Below are 19,332 nucleotides of genomic sequence, written 5' to 3'. Positions count from 1 at the left end.
TATAAGGATATAGTACAGTGTATATAAGGATATAGTATAGTATATATAAGGGTATAGTATAGTATATATAAGGATATAGTACAGTGTATATAAGGATATAGTACAGTGTATATAAGGATATAGTACAGTGTATATAAGGATATAGTATAGTACAGTGTATATAAGGATATAGTATAGTACAGTATATATAAGGATATAGTATAGTATATATAAGGATATAGTACAGTATATATAAGGATATAGTACAGTGTATATAAGGATATAGTACAGTGTATATAAGGATATAGTACAGTACAGTATATATAAGGATATAGTATAGTACAGTGTATATAAGGATATAGTATAGTATATATAAGGATATAGTACAGTGTATATAAGGATATAGTATAGTACAGTGTATATAAGGATATAGTACAGTATATATAAGGATATAGTATAGTATATATAAGGATATAGTACAGTGTATATAAGGATATAGTATAGTATAGTATATATAAGGATATAGTACAGTATATATAAGGATATAGTATAGTATATATAAGGATATAGTACAGTATATATAAGGATATAGTACAGTATATATAAGGATATAGTACAGTATATATAAGGATATAGTATAGTATATATAAGGATATAGTACAGTATATATAAGGATATAGTATAGTATATATAAGGATATAGTATAGTATATATAAGGATACAGTATATATAAGGATATAGTATATATAAGGATATAGTACAGTGTATATAAGGATATAGTACAGTACAGTATATATAAGGATATAGTACAGTGTATATAAGGATATAGTATAGTACAGTGTATATAAGGATATAGTATAGTATATATAAGGATATAGTACAGTACAGTATATATAAGGATATAGTACAGTATATATAAGGATATAGTACAGTATATATAAGGATATAGTATAGTATATATAAGGATATAGTACAGTATATATAAGGATATAGTATAGTATATATAAGGATATAGTATATATAAGGATATAGTATATATAAGGATATAGTACAGTGTATATAAGGATATAGTACAGTATATATAAGGATATAGTACAGTGTATATAAGGATATAGTACAGTACAGTATATATAAGGATATAGTACAGTGTATATAAGGATATAGTATAGTACAGTGTATATAAGGATATAGTATAGTATATATAAGGATATAGTATATTAGGGCTGGGCGATATTGGCCTAAATCAATATCGCGGTTTATCGCACATGTAGCCGCGGTAACGATAATTCAACGATAATTATGACACGCCCCTTTTTTGCAAACCACACCCACTTTCCATGTCAAACTGGCGATATTTTGATTAGAAAAAGTAAAAAAAGAACTGAACAGCAATCCATGGTTAGTCAATTATCATTATTACTATTTGTCATTATTAGGGGGTCTCAGCAGAGACCTGGATGTGTATATACAGGTATACAGCCTCTACAGGATGTGTATACACAGGGGGTCATATAGGAATACATGTGTATAACTATATGGGGGGGGGGGAGGGGGGATAGGTGCATATGACTATATGGGGGGGGGGGATGGATTGGGATGTATTACTATACAGGAGGTACATAGGGATAGAAGTGCATGACTATACGGGGGGGGGCAGACAGGGGTGTATGACTATACAGGGGGGGCGGACAGGGGTGTATGACTATACGGGGGGGCACACAGGGGTGCATGACTGTATGGGGAGGACAGGGGTGTATGACTGTATAGGGGGGCGGACATGGGTGTATGACTGTATAGGGGGGCGGACAGGGGTGCATGACTGTATAGGGGGGCGGACAGGGGTGTATGACTGTATGGGGAGGACAGGGGTGTATGACTGTATGGGGAGGACAGGGGTGTATGACTGTATGGGGAGGACAGGGGTGTATGACTATACAGGGGGGTGGACATGGGTGTATGACTGTATAGGGGGGCGGACAGGGGTGTATGACTGTATAGGGGGGAGGACAGGGGTGTATGACTATACAGGGGGGCGGACATGGGTGTATGACTGTATGGGGAGGACAGGGGTGTATGACTGTATGGGGGGGCTGACAGGGGTGTATGACTGTATAGGGGGGCGGACAGGGGTGTATGACTGTATGGGGAGGACAGGGGTGTATGACTGTATAGGGGGGCGGACAGGGGTGTATGACTAAACAGGGGGGCCGACATGGGTGTATGACTGTATAGGGGGGCGGACAGGGGTGTATGACTGTATAGGGGGGCGGACAGGGGTGTATGACTATACAGGGGGGTGGACATGGGTGTATGACTGTATAGGGGGGCGGACAGGGGTGTATGACTATACAGGGGGGCGGACATGGGTGTATGACTGTATAGGGGGGCGGACAGGGGTGTATGACTGTATGGGGGGGGCGGACAGGGGTGTATGACTGTATAGGGGGGTGGACAGGGGTGTATGACTATACAGGGGGGTGGACATGGGTGTATGACTGTATAGGGGGGCGGACAGGGGTGTATGACTGTATGGGGAGGACAGGGGTGTATGACTATACAGGGGGGCGGACATGGGTGTATGACTATACAGGGGGGCGGACATGGGTGTATGACTGTATAGGGGGGCGGACAGGGGTGTATGACTGTATGGGGGGGCGGACAGGGGTGTATGACTGTATAGGGGGGTGGACAGGGGTGTATGACTATACAGGGGGGTGGACATGGGTGTATGACTGTATAGGGGGGCGGACAGGGGTGTATGACTGTATGGGGAGGACAGGGGTGTATGACTATACAGGGGGGCGGACATGGGTGTATGACTGTATAGGGGGGCGGACATGGGTGTATGACTGTATAGGGGGGCGGACATGGGTGTATGACTGTATAGGGGGGGCGGACAGGGGTGTATGACTGTATGGGGAGGACAGGGGTGTATGACTATACAGGGGGGCGGACAGGGGTGTATGACTGTATAGGGGGGCGGACAGGGGTGTATGACTATACAGGGGGGCCGACATGGGTGTATGACTGTATAGGGGGGCGGACAGGGGTGTATGACTGTATGGGGAGGACAGGGGTGTATGACTGTATAGGGGGCGGACAGGGGTGTATGACTGTATGGGGAGGACAGGGGTGTATGACTATACAGGGGGGCGGACATGGGTGTATGACTGTATAGGGGGCGGACAGGGGTGTATGACTGTATGGGGGGGCGGACAGGGGTGTATGACTGTATAGGGGGGTGGACAGGGGTGTATGACTGCATGGGGAGGACAGGGGTGTATGACTGTATGGGGAGGACAGGGGTGTATGACTATACAGGGGGGCGGACATGGGTGTATGACTGTATAGGGGGGCGGACAGGGGTGTATGACTGTATGGGGGGGCGGACAGGGGTGTATGACTGTATAGGGGGGTGGACAGGGGTGTATGACTGTATGGGGAGGACAGGGGTGTATGACTGTATAGGGGGGTGGACAGGGGTGTATGACTGTATAGGGGGGTGGACAGGGGTGTATGACTGTATAGGGGGGTGGACAGGGGTGTATGACTGTATGGGGGGGCGGACAGGGGTGTATGACTGTATAGGGGGGTGGACAGGGGTGTATGACTGTATGGGGAGGACAGGGGTGTATGACTGTATAGGGGGCGGACAGGGGTGTATGACTGTATGGGGAGGACAGGGGTGTATGACTATACAGGGGGGCGGACATGGGTGTATGACTGTATGGGGAGGAGGACAGGGGTGTATGACTGTATGGGGAGGAGGACAGGGGTGTATGACTATACAGGGGGGCGGACAGGGGTGTATGACTGTATAGGGGGCGGACAGGGGTGTATGACTGTATGGGGAGGACAGGGGTGTATGACTATACAGGGGGGCGGACATGGGTGTATGACTGTATGGGGAGGAGGACAGGGGTGTATGACTGTATGGGGAGGAGGACAGGGGTGTATGACTATACGGGGGGGGGGGGGGGGGGGGGGGGGAATAGAAGTGTATGACTGTAGTCCCCTCAGTAACAGTACAGGAGAGTAACATAGGAGGAATGGATGGGCTGCAGCAGGCAGGATACCACACAGCTATAAGTTATCCTGCCTGCTGCAGCCCATTATTCCTCCTATGTTACACTCCTGTACTGGTACTGAGGGGATGAGAGGACAGGTCAGCTGCTCCCAAGTGCTGCTCCTCCACCTTCAGCTCTGACATGGGCGCCTCCCTGCACACACAGGACAACGTGTGCAGCGCTCGCCGGCCGGGTGGACGAGACTGGTCCGGGAGGGGGGACCAGCACAGTCCTGTCCGAGCGCCCCCCCCCCCCGGCCGGCGAGCGCTGCACACGTTGTCCTGTGTGTGCAGGGAGGCGCCCATGTCAGAGCTGAAGGTGGAGGAGCAGCACTTGGGAGCAGCTGACCTGTACTCCCCTCAGTGTGCTGGGACGCCGGACCGGACGGGTGGTGGGCACATGGACGGGACAGATGCGGCAGGACGGGGCCTCTGACCGGACGGGAAGAGAGGGCGGAGAGGTGCGCGCGCGGGGGGGGGGGGGGGGGGGGGGGGGGGGCGGGGGTGGGGGGGGGGGGGGGGTGTCGCTTGGAGCAGACAGGGGCGGGCGGCATTGTCACCTGAGCCCTGTTGCTCCTCCAGCTCCCGCTCCGATACTGGCGTTCCTGCACATGACGTGCAGCGCTCGTGCCGGGCCGCTCGTGTGTGCGGGGGGCTCTGAGAGGACGGGTGCGGGGACATAAAAATACAAAAATACCGCAATTACCGTCCTGGCTAAGTTGAAGTCGGTTAACCGACGCCAGTGACGGTATCGGTATTTTTGCGGTATACCGCCCAGCCCTATAGTATAGTACAGTATATATAAGTATATAGTATAGTACAGTATATATAAGGATATAGTACAGTATAGTATATATAAGGATATAGTATAGTATATATAAGGATATAGTATAGTATATATAAGGATATAGTACAGTATATATAAGGATATAGTACAGTGTATATAAGGATATAGTATAGTATATATAAGGATATAGTATAGTACAGTGTATATAAGGATATAGTATAGTATATATAAGGATATAGTACAGTATATATAAGGATATAGTATATATAAGGATATAGTATAGTACAGTGTATATAAGGATATAGTACAGTATATATAAGGATATAGTATAGTATATATAAGGATATAGTATAGTATATATAAGGATATAGTACAGTGTATATAAGGATATAGTACAGTATATATAAGGATATAGTATAGTATATATAAGGATATAGTATAGTATATATAAGGGTATAGTATAGTATATATAAGGATATAGTATATATAAGGATATAGTATAGTATATATAAGGATATAGTACAGTATATATAAGGATATAGTATAGTATATATAAGGATATAGTATAGTATATATAAGGGTATAGTATAGTATATATAAGGATATAGTATATATAAGGATATAGTATAGTATATATAAGGATATAGTATAGTACAGTATATATAAGGATATAGTATAGTATATATAAGGATATAGTACAGTGTATATAAGGATATAGTACAGTATATATAAGGATATAGTATAGTATATATAAGGATATAGTATAGTATATATAAGGGTATAGTATAGTATATATAAGGATATAGTATATATAAGGATATAGTATAGTATATATAAGGATATAGTATAGTACAGTATATATAAGGATATAGTACAGTGTATATAAGGATATAGTATAGTACAGTGTATATAAGGATATAGTATAGTATATATAAGGATATAGTACAGTGTATATAAGGATATAGTATAGTATAGTATATATAAGGATATAGTATAGTATATATAAGGATATAGTATAGTATATATAAGGATATAGTATAGTATATATAAGGATATAGTATAGTATATATAAGGATATAGTATAGTACATATAAGGATATAGTATAGTACAGTATATATAAGGATATAGTATAGTATATATAAGGATATAGTATATATAAGGATATAGTATAGTACAGTATATATAAGGATATAGTACAGTATATATAAGGATATAGTATAGTATATATAAGGATATAGTATAGTACAGTGTATATAAGGATATAGTATAGTATATATAAGGATATAGTATAGTACAGTGTATATAAGGATATAGTATAGTATATATAAGGATATAGTATAGTATATATAAGGATATAGTATAGTATATATAAGGATATAGTATAGTATATATAAGGATATAGTATAGTACAGTATATATAAGGATATAGTATAGTATATATAAGGATATAGTATATATAAGGATATAGTATAGTACAGTATATATAAGGATATAGTATAGTATATATAAGGATATAGTATAGTATATATAAGGATATAGTATAGTATATATAAGGATACAGTATATATAAGGATATAGTATAGTACAGTATATATAAGGATATAGTATAGTACAGTGTATATAAGGATATAGTATAGTATAAGGATATAGTACAGTGTATATAAGGATATAGTATAGTACAGTATATATAAGGATATAGTATAGTATATATAAGGATATAGTACAGTATATATAAGGATATAGTATAGTATATATAAGGATATAGTATAGTATATATAAGGATATAGTATAGTACAGTATATATAAGGATATAGTACAGTATATATAAGGATATAGTATAGTATATATAAGGATATAGTATAGTACAGTGTATATAAGGATATAGTATAGTATATATAAGGATATAGTATAGTACAGTGTATATAAGGATATAGTATAGTATATATAAGGATATAGTATAGTATATATAAGGATATAGTACAGTGTATATAAGGGTATAGTATAGTACAGTATATATAAGGATATAGTATAGTATATATAAGGATATAGTATATATAAGGATATAGTATAGTATAGTATATATAAGGATATAGTATAGTATATATAAGGATACAGTATAGTATATATAAGGATATAGTATAGTATATATAAGGATATAGTATAGTATATATAAGGATATAGTATAGTATATATAAGGATATAGTATAGTATATATAAGGATATAGTAAAGTATATATAAGGATATAGTACAGTGTATATAAGGATATAGTACAGTATATATAAGGATATAGTATAGTACAGTGTATATAAGGATATAGTATAGTATATATAAGGATATAGTACAGTGTATATAAGGATATAGTACAGTATATATAAGGATATAGTACAGTATATATAAGGATATAGTATAGTATATATAAGGATATAGTATAGTATATATAAGGATATAGTATAGTATATATAAGGATACAGTATATATAAGGATATAGTATAGTATAGTATAGTATATATAAGGATATAGTATAGTATATATAAGGATATAGTATAGTATATATAAGGATATAGTACAGTATATATAAGGATATAGTATAGTATATATAAGGATATAGTACAGTGTATATAAGGATATAGTATAGTATATATAAGGATATAGTATAGTATATATAAGGATATAGTACAGTGTATATAAGGATATAGTATAGTATATATAAGGATATAGTATAGTATATATAAGGATATAGTACAGTATATATAAGGATATAGTATAGTATATATAAGGATATAGTACAGTGTATATAAGGATATAGTATAGTATATATAAGGATATAGTACAGTATAGTGTATATATAAGGATATAGTATAGTATAGTGTATATATAAGGATATAGTATAGTATAGTGTATATATAAGGATATAGTATAGTACATGCTGGACAATCTCCTCCTATACAGCGATTATTATGGCTGACCCCCCTGCAGATGATTATATACTTTATACAGTGTCCATTGTTCTATTCACCTCTGTAATCCAGTCTCTTATAGAAACCTACATATATATATAATAAGGTCCCAGTGCAGACACGACAGACAGTCACCTGTGTGGAGCTGGGAGCAGGCGGGAGCGGCTGAGGAGGAGGAGGAGGAGGAGGATGCTGCCTTCTCTCTGCACCACATGGACCATCATCGGATATCCCCAACATAATAGACAATCACTTCCGGGTCATAATCCGACAACTTCCGCCCGTGCGTTCCACCTGTGGATTATGGGTTCTGTTTGGCGGCTTGGTTGTGCGTTCCGCTGCCTCCTCACACCACGTGACTGTATGGAATAATCTATGATACAGTTACAGGCGCTGCCCGTTACATACATTATATACGGTGCCACAGCCTAACGGTGTTACCTCCATATGTCTCCTCTATAGCACAGCGACAACTATAGGTGATACCTCATAACTGTGCAGCCTCCCTATGTGTCCCCATAACTGTGCAGCCTCCCTATGTGTCCCCATAACTGTGCAGCCTCCCTATGTGTCCCCATAACTGTGCAGCCTCCCTATGTGTCCCCATAACTGTGCATCCTCCCTATGTGTCCCCATAACTGTGCAGCCTCCCTATGTGTCCCCATAACTGTGCAGCCTCCCTATGTGTCCCCATAACTGTGCAGCCTCCCTATGTGTCCCCATAACTGTGCAGCCTCCCTATGTGTCCCCATAACTGTGCAGCCTCCCTATGTGTCCCCATAACTGTGCAGCCTCCCTGTGTCCCCATAACTGTGCAGCCTCCCTATGTGTCCCCATAACTGTGCAGCCTCCACACGTGTCCCCATAACTGTGCAGCCTCTACACCTGTCCCCATAACTGTGCAGCCTCCCTGTGTCCCCATAACTGTGCAGCCTCCACACGTGTCCCCATAACTGTGCAGCCTCCCTATGTGTCCCCATAACTGTGCAGCCTCCACACGTGTCCCCATAACTGTGCAGCCTCCCTATGTGTCCCCATAACTGTGCAGCCTCCCTATGTGTCCCCATAACTGTGCAGCCTCCACACGTGTCCCCATAACTGTGCAGCCTCCCTATGTGTCCCCATAACTGTGCAGCCTCCACACGTGTCCCCATAACTGTGCAGCCTCCCTATGTGTCCCCATAACTGTGCAGCCTCCCTGTGTGTCCCCATAACTGTGCAGCCTCCCTATGTGTCCCCATAACTGTGCAGCCTCCCTATGTGTCCCCATAACTGTGCAGCCTCCCTATGTGTCCCCATAACTGTGCAGCCTCCCTATGTGTCCCCATAACTGTGCAGTCTTCACACCTGTCCCCATAACTGTGCATCCTCCCTGTGTGTCCCCATAACTGTGCAGCCTCCCTATGTGTCCCCATAACTGTGCAGCCTCCCTATGTGTCCCCATAACTGTGCAGCCTCCCTATGTGTCCCCATAACTGTGCATCCTCCCTGTGTGTCCCCATAACTGTGCAGCCTCCCTGTGTGTCCCCATAACTGTGCAGCCTCCCTATGTGTCCCCATAACTGTGCAGCCTCCCTGTGTGTCCCCATAACTGTGCATCCTCCCTATGTGTCCCCATAACTGTGCAGCCTCCCTATGTGTCCCATAACTGTGCAGCCTCCCTATGTGTCCCCATAACTGTGCAGCCTCCCTATGTGTCCCCATAACTGTGCAGCCTCCCTATGTGTCCCCATAACTGTGCAGCCTCCCTATGTGTCCCCATAACTGTGCAGCCTCCCTATGTGTCCCCATAACTGTGCAGCCTCCCTATGTGTCCCCATAACTGTGCAGCCTCCCTATGTGTCCCCATAACTGTGCAGCCTCCCTATGTGTCCCCATAACTGTGCAGCCTCCCTGTGTCCCCATAACTGTGCAGCCTCCACACGTGTCCCCATAACTGTGCAGCCTCCCTATGTGTCCACATAACTGTGCATCCTCCCTATGTGTCCCCATAACTGTGCATCCTCCCTATGTGTCCCCATAACTGTGCAGCCTCCCTATGTGTCCCCATAACTGTGCAGCCTCCACACGTGTCCCCATAACTGTGCAGCCCCCACACCTGTCCCCATAACTGTGCATCCTCCCTATGTGTCCCCATAACTGTGCAGCCCCCACACCTGTCCCCATAACTGTGCAGCCTCCCTATGTGTCCCCATAACTGTGCAGCCTCCCTATGTGTCCCCATAACTGTGCAGCCTCCCTATGTGTCCCCATAACTGTGCAGTCTCCACACCTGTCCCCATAACTGTGCAGCCTCCCTATGTGTCCCCATAACTGTGCAGCCTCCCTATGTGTCCCCATAACTGTGCAGCCTCCCTATGTGTCCCCATAACTGTGCAGCCTCCCTATGTGTCCCCATAACTGTGCATCCTCCCTGTGTGTCCCCATAACTGTGCAGCCTCCCTATGTGTCCCCATAACTGTGCAGCCTCCACACCTGTCCCCATAACTGTGCATCCTCCCTATGTGTCCCCATAACTGTGCAGCCTCCCTATGTGTCCCCATAACTGTGCAGCCTCCCTATGTGTCCCCATAACTGTGCAGCCTCCCTATGTGTCCCCATAACTGTGCAGCCTCCCTGCGTGTCCCCATAACTGTGCAGCCTCCCTATGTGTCCCCATAACTGTGCAGCCTCCCTATGTGTCCCCATAACTGTGCAGCCTCCCTATGTGTCCCCATAACTGTGCAGCCTCCCTATGTGTCCCCATAACTGTGCAGTCTTCACACCTGTCCCCATAACTGTGCATCCTCCCTATGTGTCCCCATAACTGTGCAGCCTCCCTATGTGTCCCCATAACTGTGCATCCTCCCTGTGTGTCCCCATAACTGTGCAGCCTCCACACCTGTCCCCATAACTGTGCAGCCTCCCTATGTGTCCCCATAACTGTGCAGTCTCCCTATGTGTCCCCATAACTGTGCAGCCTCCCTATGTGTCCCCATAACTGTGCAGTCTCCCTATGTGTCCCCATAACTGTGCATCCTCCCTATGTGTCCCCATAACTGTGCAGCCTCCCTATGTGTCCCCATAACTGTGCAGCCTCCCTATGTGTCCCCATAACTGTGCAGCCTCCCTATGTGTCCCCATAACTGTGCAGCCTCCCTATGTGTCCCCATAACTGTGCAGCCTCCCTATGTGTCCCCATAACTGTGCAGTCTCCACACCTGTCCCCATAACTGTGCAGCCTCCCTATGTGTCCCCATAACTGTGCAGCCTCCCTATGTGTCCCCATAACTGTGCAGCCTCCCTATGTGTCCCCATAACTGTGCAGCCTCCCTATGTGTCCCCATAACTGTGCAGTCTTCACACCTGTCCCCATAACTGTGCATCCTCCCTATGTGTCCCCATAACTGTGCAGTCTCCACACCTGTCCCCATAACTGTGCAGCCTCCCTATGTGTCCCCATAACTGTGCATCCTCCCTGTGTGTCCCCATAACTGTGCAGCCTCCACACCTGTCCCCATAACTGTGCAGCCTCCCTATGTGTCCCCATAACTGTGCAGTCTCCACACCTGTCCCCATAACTGTGCAGCCTCCCTATGTGTCCCCATAACTGTGCAGCCTCCCTATGTGTCCCCATAACTGTGCAGCCTCCCTATGTGTCCCCATAACTGTGCAGCCTCCCTGTGTGTCCCCATAACTGTGCAGCCTCCCTATGTGTCCCCATAACTGTGCAGCCTCCCTATGTGTCCCCATAACTGTGCAGCCTCCCTATGTGTCCCCATAACTGTGCAGCCTCCCTATGTGTCCCCATAACTGTGCAGTCTTCACACCTGTCCCCATAACTGCAGCCTCCCTATGTGTCCCCATAACTGCAGCCTCCCTATGTGTCCCCATAACTGTGCAGCCTCCCTATGTGTCCCCATAACTGTGCAGCCTCCACACCTGTCCCCATAACTGTGTAGCCTCCCTATGTGTCCCCATAACTGCAGCCTCCCTATGTGTCCCCATAACTGTGCAGCCTCCCTTTGTGTCCCCATAACTGCAGTCTCCCTATGTGTCCCCATAACTGTGCAGCCTCCCTATGTGTCCCCATAACTGTGCAGCCTCCCTATGTGTCCCCATAACTGTGCAGCCTCCCTATATGTCCCCATAACTGTGCAGCCTCCCTATGTGTCCTCATAACTGTGCAGCCTCCCTATGTGTCCCCATAACTGTGCAGTCTTCACACCTGTCCCCATAACTGCAGCCTCCCTATGTGTCCCCATAACTGCAGCCTCCCTATGTGTCCCCATAACTGTGCAGCCTCCCTATGTGTCCCCATAACTGTGCAGCCTCCACACCTGTCCCCATAACTGCAGCCTCCCTATGTGTCCTCATAACTGTGCAGCCTCCCTATGTGTCCCCATAACTGTGCAGTCTTCACACCTGTCCCCATAACTGCAGCCTCCCTATGTGTCCCCATAACTGTGCAGCCTCCCTATATGTCCCCATAACTGTGCAGCCTCCCTATATGTCCCCATAACTGTGCAGCCTCCCTATGTGTCCCCATAACTGTGCAGCCTCCACACCTGTCCCCATAACTGTGTAGCCTCCCTATGTGTCCCCATAACTGCAGCCTCCCTATGTGTCCCCATAACTGTGCAGCCTCCCTTTGTGTCCCCATAACTGCAGCCTCCCTATGTGTCCCCATAACTGTGCAGCCTCCCTATGTGTCCCCATAACTGTGCAGCCTCCCTATGTGTCCCCATAACTGTGCAGCCTCCCTATGTGTCCCCATAACTGTGCAACCTCCCTATGTGTCCCCATAACTGTGCAGCCTCCCTATATGTCCCCATAACTGTGCAGCCTCCCTATGTGTCCTCATAACTGTGCAGCTTCCCTATGTGTCCCCATAACTGTGCAGTCTCCTCCACATGTATCCCTGGACCTGGATACAGTAAGTATAGCTGTTATATAGCTGCCTTCAGGAGACTGGACCTGGATACACTAAGTATAGCTGTTATATAGCAGCCTTCAGGAGACTGGACCTGGATACAGTAAGTATAGCTGTTATATAGCTGCCTTCAGGAGACTGGACCTGGATACAGTAAGTATAGCTGTTATATAGCAGCCTTCAGGAGACTGGACCTGGATACAGTAAGTATAGCTGTTATATAGCATGTCCTCAGGAGACTGGACCTGTATACAGTAAGTATAGCTGGTATATAGCAGGAGACTGGGCCTGGATACACTAAGTATAGCTGTTATATAGCATGTCCTCAGGAGACTGGACCTGTATACAGTAAGTATAGCTGGTATATAGCAGGAGACTGGGCCTGGATACAGTAAGTATAGCTGTTATATAGCAGGAGACTGGGCCTGTACACAGTAAGTATAGCTGGTATATAGCAGGAGACTGGACCTGGATACAGTAAGTATAGCTGGTATATAGCAGGAGACTGGGCCTGTACACAGTAAGTATAGCTGGTATATAGCAGGAGACTGGGCCTGGATACAGTAAGTACAGCTGTTATATAGCTGCCTTCAGGGGACTGGACCTGGATACACTAAGTATAGCTGTTATATAGCAGGAGACTGGACCTGGATACAGTAAGTATAGCTGTTATATAGCAGGAGACTGGACCTGGATACAGTAAATATTAGGGATTCGATTCTACTATGAATTTTCAGGGCAAAGCCAATACACTGATAGTAGATCTGACAGCTATAAACCCCTTTACAGATGACACATTTGCAGTTAACCCTATTATTTTCAAATTCTTTAAGACTAAATAAAAAAATCGGATGGGGTGTCCTTTTGAGACTATGCAACAGGTTAATATTAAATTGTTATCTTTCAACGTTTTGTTTCTTGTAGTAGTAACACCTGCTAAATGGCAAGGTGAATTACAGGCACTCTCCGACAATTTCTTACAGCAACGTTGTTCCAGATGGGTTTATTCTTAGAACAGTACCTTTGTACATCCCTAGAAGTAGGCTCCAAGACCAACATAAACCATCAAGCTTTCTTTTACCACTTTTTTGTCCAGATCCTGTTTCCAAAAAATTTTAGGAATTAAAATTGGACATATACCTTCTTCTGTTTACAAATGTAATTTTACCACAATATTCAAAAGAATTGCACTGGATATAGAAAGGGGGATAAATTTACCTTTGTCCTTGCTAGGTCAATCACAACTCTTCGGGTATGTGCATACTGAGGAATAGGCGAGGAATTGAAGAAGCTGCTTTTCTGCTTTTAAAGGGGTTATCCAGCACTACAAAAACATGGCCACTTTCCCCCTACTGTTGTCTCCAGTTTGGGTGGGGTCTTGAAACTCTGTTCCATTGAAGTAAATGGAGCTTAATTGCAAACTGCACCTGAACTGGAGACAACAGTATGGGGAAAAGTGGCCATGTTTTTGTAGCGCTGGATAACCCCTTTAATTCCTCTGCCTATTTAGCTCTGGCAGAATTGAAGCGGAATTCAAGCAGAATTTAAGCCCCCATTGACTTCTATAGAATTCCTCTAGCAGAATCTGCCCAAAGAATTGACATTGAAAGCGAATCTGCAGCAGAAAATTCTGCTTGGAAATTCTGTAGCGTGAACAACAGAGTGGAAATTCCATTGAACACAACACTCTGTTCTTATTTTATGGAAGGAATGTCAAGCGGAAATTAAGAGCAGATTCCTCTTCAATTCCTCGCCTATTCCTCAGTGTGAACCCACCCCTAGGACCGAGTCTACGGTTGGCGCTGGCATCTATGGTGGAGATCTGTAGATGTGCAGGGGTTTTCTCTCAGTGCACCATGCACATCGAACTCTTGGCCAACCAATTCATCATGGAGCATTCTAAGGTGGCATTTGTCAGCCTCCTTGAAGAGAAGGCCTTGGCCTGGGTAACACCTCTGTGGAATTGGAATGACCCAGTCAACGCTAATCTCCAGGCCTTCCAATCAGAGTTCCTTGTCATCGGAACTCTGATAGGGAACAGAGAACTCTTCCCTCGGAGAGTATGCTGTACAATTCCACATACTGGCTGCCGAACTCAACTAAAATAATGCCACCCTAGTAGCTACCTTTAAGAAGAGCCTTTCGAGGGCTTCCGGTTTCGGCGCCATGCTGTGAGGTCGCAGGGAAGAGCAGCTCCGTGCCTCCTAGCCTCCCTCAGACCGTTTACACCCGCAATCTCCTACCTACTTGACTCTGAATAGGTACCCGGGCAGCTTACACCCACAGCGCTTTGTGAACAATATGGGTCAGAAAGCCAAATCTAAGACGACCAGGAAGGCAGGCAAGGTGACGCCACGAGGAAGCAAGATGGCGGGCGCGAATGCACCTAATGGAGTCAAGCCCTCAGACGGGGAGTTCCCTGACCAGGAGGATAAGCAGGTACCTATCCAGCTGGACTACAAAGTGCCCTGGAGGTAGCCAAACAACTAGCCCCTGACTTGCAGGATGCCCTCTCCTCCACTGTTGCAACCAAGCTTAAGCAGCTACAGGCAGATGTAGGGCAACATGCTGAGAGACTGGATGAAGTGGAAACCAGAGTACAGAACAGGGAGGACTACTTAGACCAAAAGTCCTCCCAGTTGGCCGCAATTAAAGAGGGCAATAAAAAGCTGTGGGAGAAGGTCCAGGACTAGAGGACCGTTCCCGCAGGAGTAACCTCCGTATTCTCGGAGTCCCGGAATCGGTCCCGCTCAAAGACCTAAGGATGTTTTGTGAGGTCACCCTTCCTCGGCTGCTACAACTGCCACGAGATAGTGAGGTGGAGAGAGCCCATAGACTTGGTCCAGATCTCCGCCAGGGACCGAAACAGGGAGTTCCTAAGTCCTTACAACAAAAGGACAGACTTAGACAGGTCATAGTGAAATATCTCAGGTTCACTAACAAGGTGGACATTTTCCAGGCGTTTAGGTGCCACAAGAGGGAGCAGGCCTATCATAATCACAGGCTCTTTAGTGACTTTTCTGTGGAAACTACGAGAAGAAGGCGGTTGTTTTCTCCTATCTGCTTGGACCCCTAGAACAACAAGATTAAATTTGCCTTGATCTACACTGCCACCTTACGAGTGTTCCATGATGACGGCTCGTTTTCTTCCTAAACTTCTCCCACTGCGCCATCCGAGGGCCTTTCCTCCATTCTAATTCTAATGACGAACCCTTCTATGCGAGTGTCGCCGAGGAAGGACATGTCTCCTAGATCGCAACCTGCTAGGTCTCCGAGCTCATCATGGAGCTGTGTCTGGAATCTACATCTAGGGAGAGCCTTACTGTTTTGGTTGTATGTTTTTATGTTTTATGTTCTCGTCCTTGTTAGTGTTTCCTTAAGTTGGGAAGGGGGGGGGGGGGTGTTAAGGGCTGTTCCCGCAGACAGGTCCCTTCGAGTTACCTGTGTATAGAATTCCTTATCCTGTGAAGGCATGCGGATAGTCTCCTGGAACGAGGAAAATGTGGGTGGGTTTAGTGTTTGGTTTCTCCTCTGCCTCTCGAAAGGCAGGGGCTTAACGCTAATCAGCAGACATTTTTCTTGTTCAGCTTTAAACTTAAGTTCAGATGGGGAGGCATTGTGTTGTTAAAGGGGTTATCCAGCGCTACAAAAACATGGCCACTTTCCCCCTACTGTTGGTCTCCAGTTTGGGTGGGGTTTTGAAACTCAGTTCCATTGAAGTAAAGGGAGCTTAATTGCAAACCGCACCTGAACTGGAGACAACAGTAGGGGGAAAGTGGCCATGTTTTTGTAGCGCTGGATAACCCCTTTAAGGTGCAAACTGCTGTGGAAGAGATTGAAATTCACAATGTGTATGGAACTAATGAATCGAATCGTTCTTTTATGGCAGGAATCTTAACATTAGTGTTAGCAAGCTCGGCATGTCAAATCCTGATGTCAGGGGATTTTAACGCAGTTTCTTCTCTAATGGAAGACAGGAAACGGTCTCAGGTGGGTTTGGGGAGGTGCCAATGATGCTATCTTTGGGGATTTTGTCACCTCTACATGTTTGACTGATATGTGGCGCCATATGCACCCTCATGGAAGGGAATTTTCCCACTTTTCCCATGTTCATTCTTCCTGGCCCCGTATCGATGGCATCCTTGCCTCCACTTCCTTACTCCCAAGAGTACTAAGAACAGAAATTGTTGGTAATATCAGACCATGCCCCTATTAGTTTAGATATCACTGATATACACCCAAGAGTGTCTGATTTTCAGTGGAGGTTCTCTTTAGGATTGGCCAAAAATGAATATTTCTAGGACATTCTTAGAGGGTTGTGGATGGAGTACGCCTCTGATAACGCAATACATGCCCAAGACGCCCAATTATATTGGGATGCGGCTAAGGCAGTACTCAGAGGAAGAATCATGGCCTATGTGTTATCCCAAAAGAAGGCACAGCTCCATCTTAATCAGTATGGCCAAGTGTTAAGGGCGGCTTTTACTGCCTTCCTCGCCAATCCGACAGCGGAGAATAAGAGCAGATAGACGCAAGCTAAGTCAGACTACGACTCATGGCTGGAGAGAAAGGAGGACTTTGGTTGCTCCTATTTAGATTCACAATTGTTCAGATATGGGAATAAAGCAGGCCGCTTACTGGCACGTTGTGCTAAGAGCCCCTACCCCCCTACATATGTCACCAAAATTAGAGATTCCCAAGGAGTGCATCATACCTCCCTTAAGGCCATTAACAAAGTGTTTGGGGATTATTACGCTAGTTTATATTCTTCGGACTCCTCCCCTGGCCACTGGTTGGAGTCATGGATTGGTCTCCTTCCTTCTCTTTCTGAGGAGGAATGTTCAACCCTGAATGCCCCCATCTCTGTGGAAGAAGTGAAAGCGACAATCTTTCATTTGCCTAAGAATAAGACCCCCGGCTACGATGGGTTTTCCGGAGATTTTTACTCTATTCTGGTAGATAACATATCAGAACCCCTTACGAAGATGTATAATGCCTATTTGACTGGAGACATTAAGATTCCTCCCTAAAGTAATACTGCTCATTAAGTAGTGTTGCCAAAACCGGGGAAAGACTTGCTTTTACCCAGTTCTTACAGGCCTATTTCGCTAATAAATGTTGACTTGAAAATAGTGGCCAAAATTATGGCGGACAGATTGTCGCTCATTCTTCCCAGACTGATCTCGCCGGTACAAATGGGTTTTGTCAGGGGCAGAACCGCAGTAGTTAATATTAGGAAGGTCATAGCTGTCCTTGATGAGGTTCAGCTGCACCTGGGGTTGCACCCATTCCCAGCCCTCTCGTCAGTAGATGCTGAAAAAGCTTTTGACAATGTGAGCTGGGGATGGCTGCGAGCCGTACTGCAGGGGATGAGATTTCCTGCAGCCTTTCATAATCTCATAGACGCAATGTATCATACCACTAGAGCAAGAGTGTCCACCCCCGGTTTTCTCTCTAATCCCTTTCTATTGCAAAAAGGAACCCGTCAGGGTTGCCCCTTTTCCCCCTTACTTTTTGATCTGGCGATTGAGCCTCTCTCTCGCAATCTGCAACTTCACCAGCTAGTGAGGGGTATAAGAAAAGGTTCGCAGGAGGTAAAGGTGGCCTTGTTTGCGCATGACCTCCTAATCTTCTTGGAGCATCCGGAACAAGACTTACCTGAGGTCTTCAGGCTACTTCATTTATTTGGTCAAAGCTCGGGGTATAAAGTCAATATTGCGAAAAGCGAGCTGTTGGACCTCTCCTCTTCCTCTTCCCTTAGGCTAAACCTAGAACATCTATAAGATACCTTGGGATACACGTATGCCATTCTCCTCATTCACTTTATTCTTTAAATTCACACACCCCCCATCATCCGTAAAATTGTATACGAGCTGCAAAAAATGGTCCTCCCATCCGATCCCCTTTGTAGCCAGATGTCCCCTGTTGAAAATTATGTCTTTTGCCAAGTTAACGTATACCCTTCAAACTACCTTAGACACCAGGATGTAACAAAACTGCAAAGGGCATTTGCTGCGTTCATTTGGGGCAAATAAACGCCCACGGATAGCATACAAAAAGCTAGTTCTCCCGAAGGGGGCCTTAATATGCCTGATGTGAGATATTACAACTTAGCTTGCCCATTGCGTTATAGCATTGATTGGCTGAGGGGCTGGGCTGGGGGCTTTTCTAATGTTCCTCTAGAATCTGCATTTGCCTCTCAGTGGTCTCTTCGGTCTATTTTACACACTAAGTTTACCCTTCTTCTGTCCTCTGTGAAAGGCAGTATGTTGTTCTGGGACACCACTGCGGCATTGAAGAATGTCAGATTGCTGTTGAAGCAGTCATATTTAGCCAGTAGACATATGGACCTTTCGGGTCACGCTGAGTTTAAGGCGGGAAGGGAGAATATACTGTTTGCTGAGTGGAAAGCAAAAGGTATTATGACAGCGGGGGACCTTCTACATACTGCTGAACCTCGTCTGTTAACGTTTGATAAGCTCATGGCGGATAAGGGATTGGGGCCTGGACACTTTTTGCCGTATAGGCAGGTAACCTTGTTTCTTTATTCCCGCCTTAAAGACTGGGCTAAAGAAACTCAGGTAGGGGTGCTAGAGAGCTATGTAGAATGTGCTGAGGCATATCATTCC

At 45.1% G+C, this 19,332-nt stretch overlaps 1 protein-coding gene across 2 annotated transcripts in view; it reads right to left on the bottom strand.

Moving 5' to 3' along the window:
- LOC138799938 (oocyte zinc finger protein XlCOF22-like) overlaps window positions 1-7,969 on the bottom strand; it is a 45,817-nt gene extending 37,848 nt beyond the window's left edge. Inside the window, exon 1 of one of the 2 annotated variants that reach the window (XM_069981722.1) lies at window positions 7,851-7,969. The gene's annotated coding sequence lies outside the window, so the exon portion shown is untranslated. The remainder of the gene's footprint in view (window positions 1-7,850) is intronic. The other variant, XM_069981724.1, reaches the window with a different exon arrangement.
- Between the last annotated feature and the right edge of the window lie 11,363 nt (window positions 7,970-19,332).

Source organism: Dendropsophus ebraccatus, chromosome 8, assembly GCF_027789765.1.
Source record: "Dendropsophus ebraccatus isolate aDenEbr1 chromosome 8, aDenEbr1.pat, whole genome shotgun sequence".
Classification (NCBI taxonomy): Eukaryota; Metazoa; Chordata; class Amphibia; order Anura; family Hylidae; genus Dendropsophus; species Dendropsophus ebraccatus.
The sequence above is the reverse complement of the archived record's forward strand: the minus strand, read 5'-3'. Positions and strand labels throughout refer to the sequence as shown.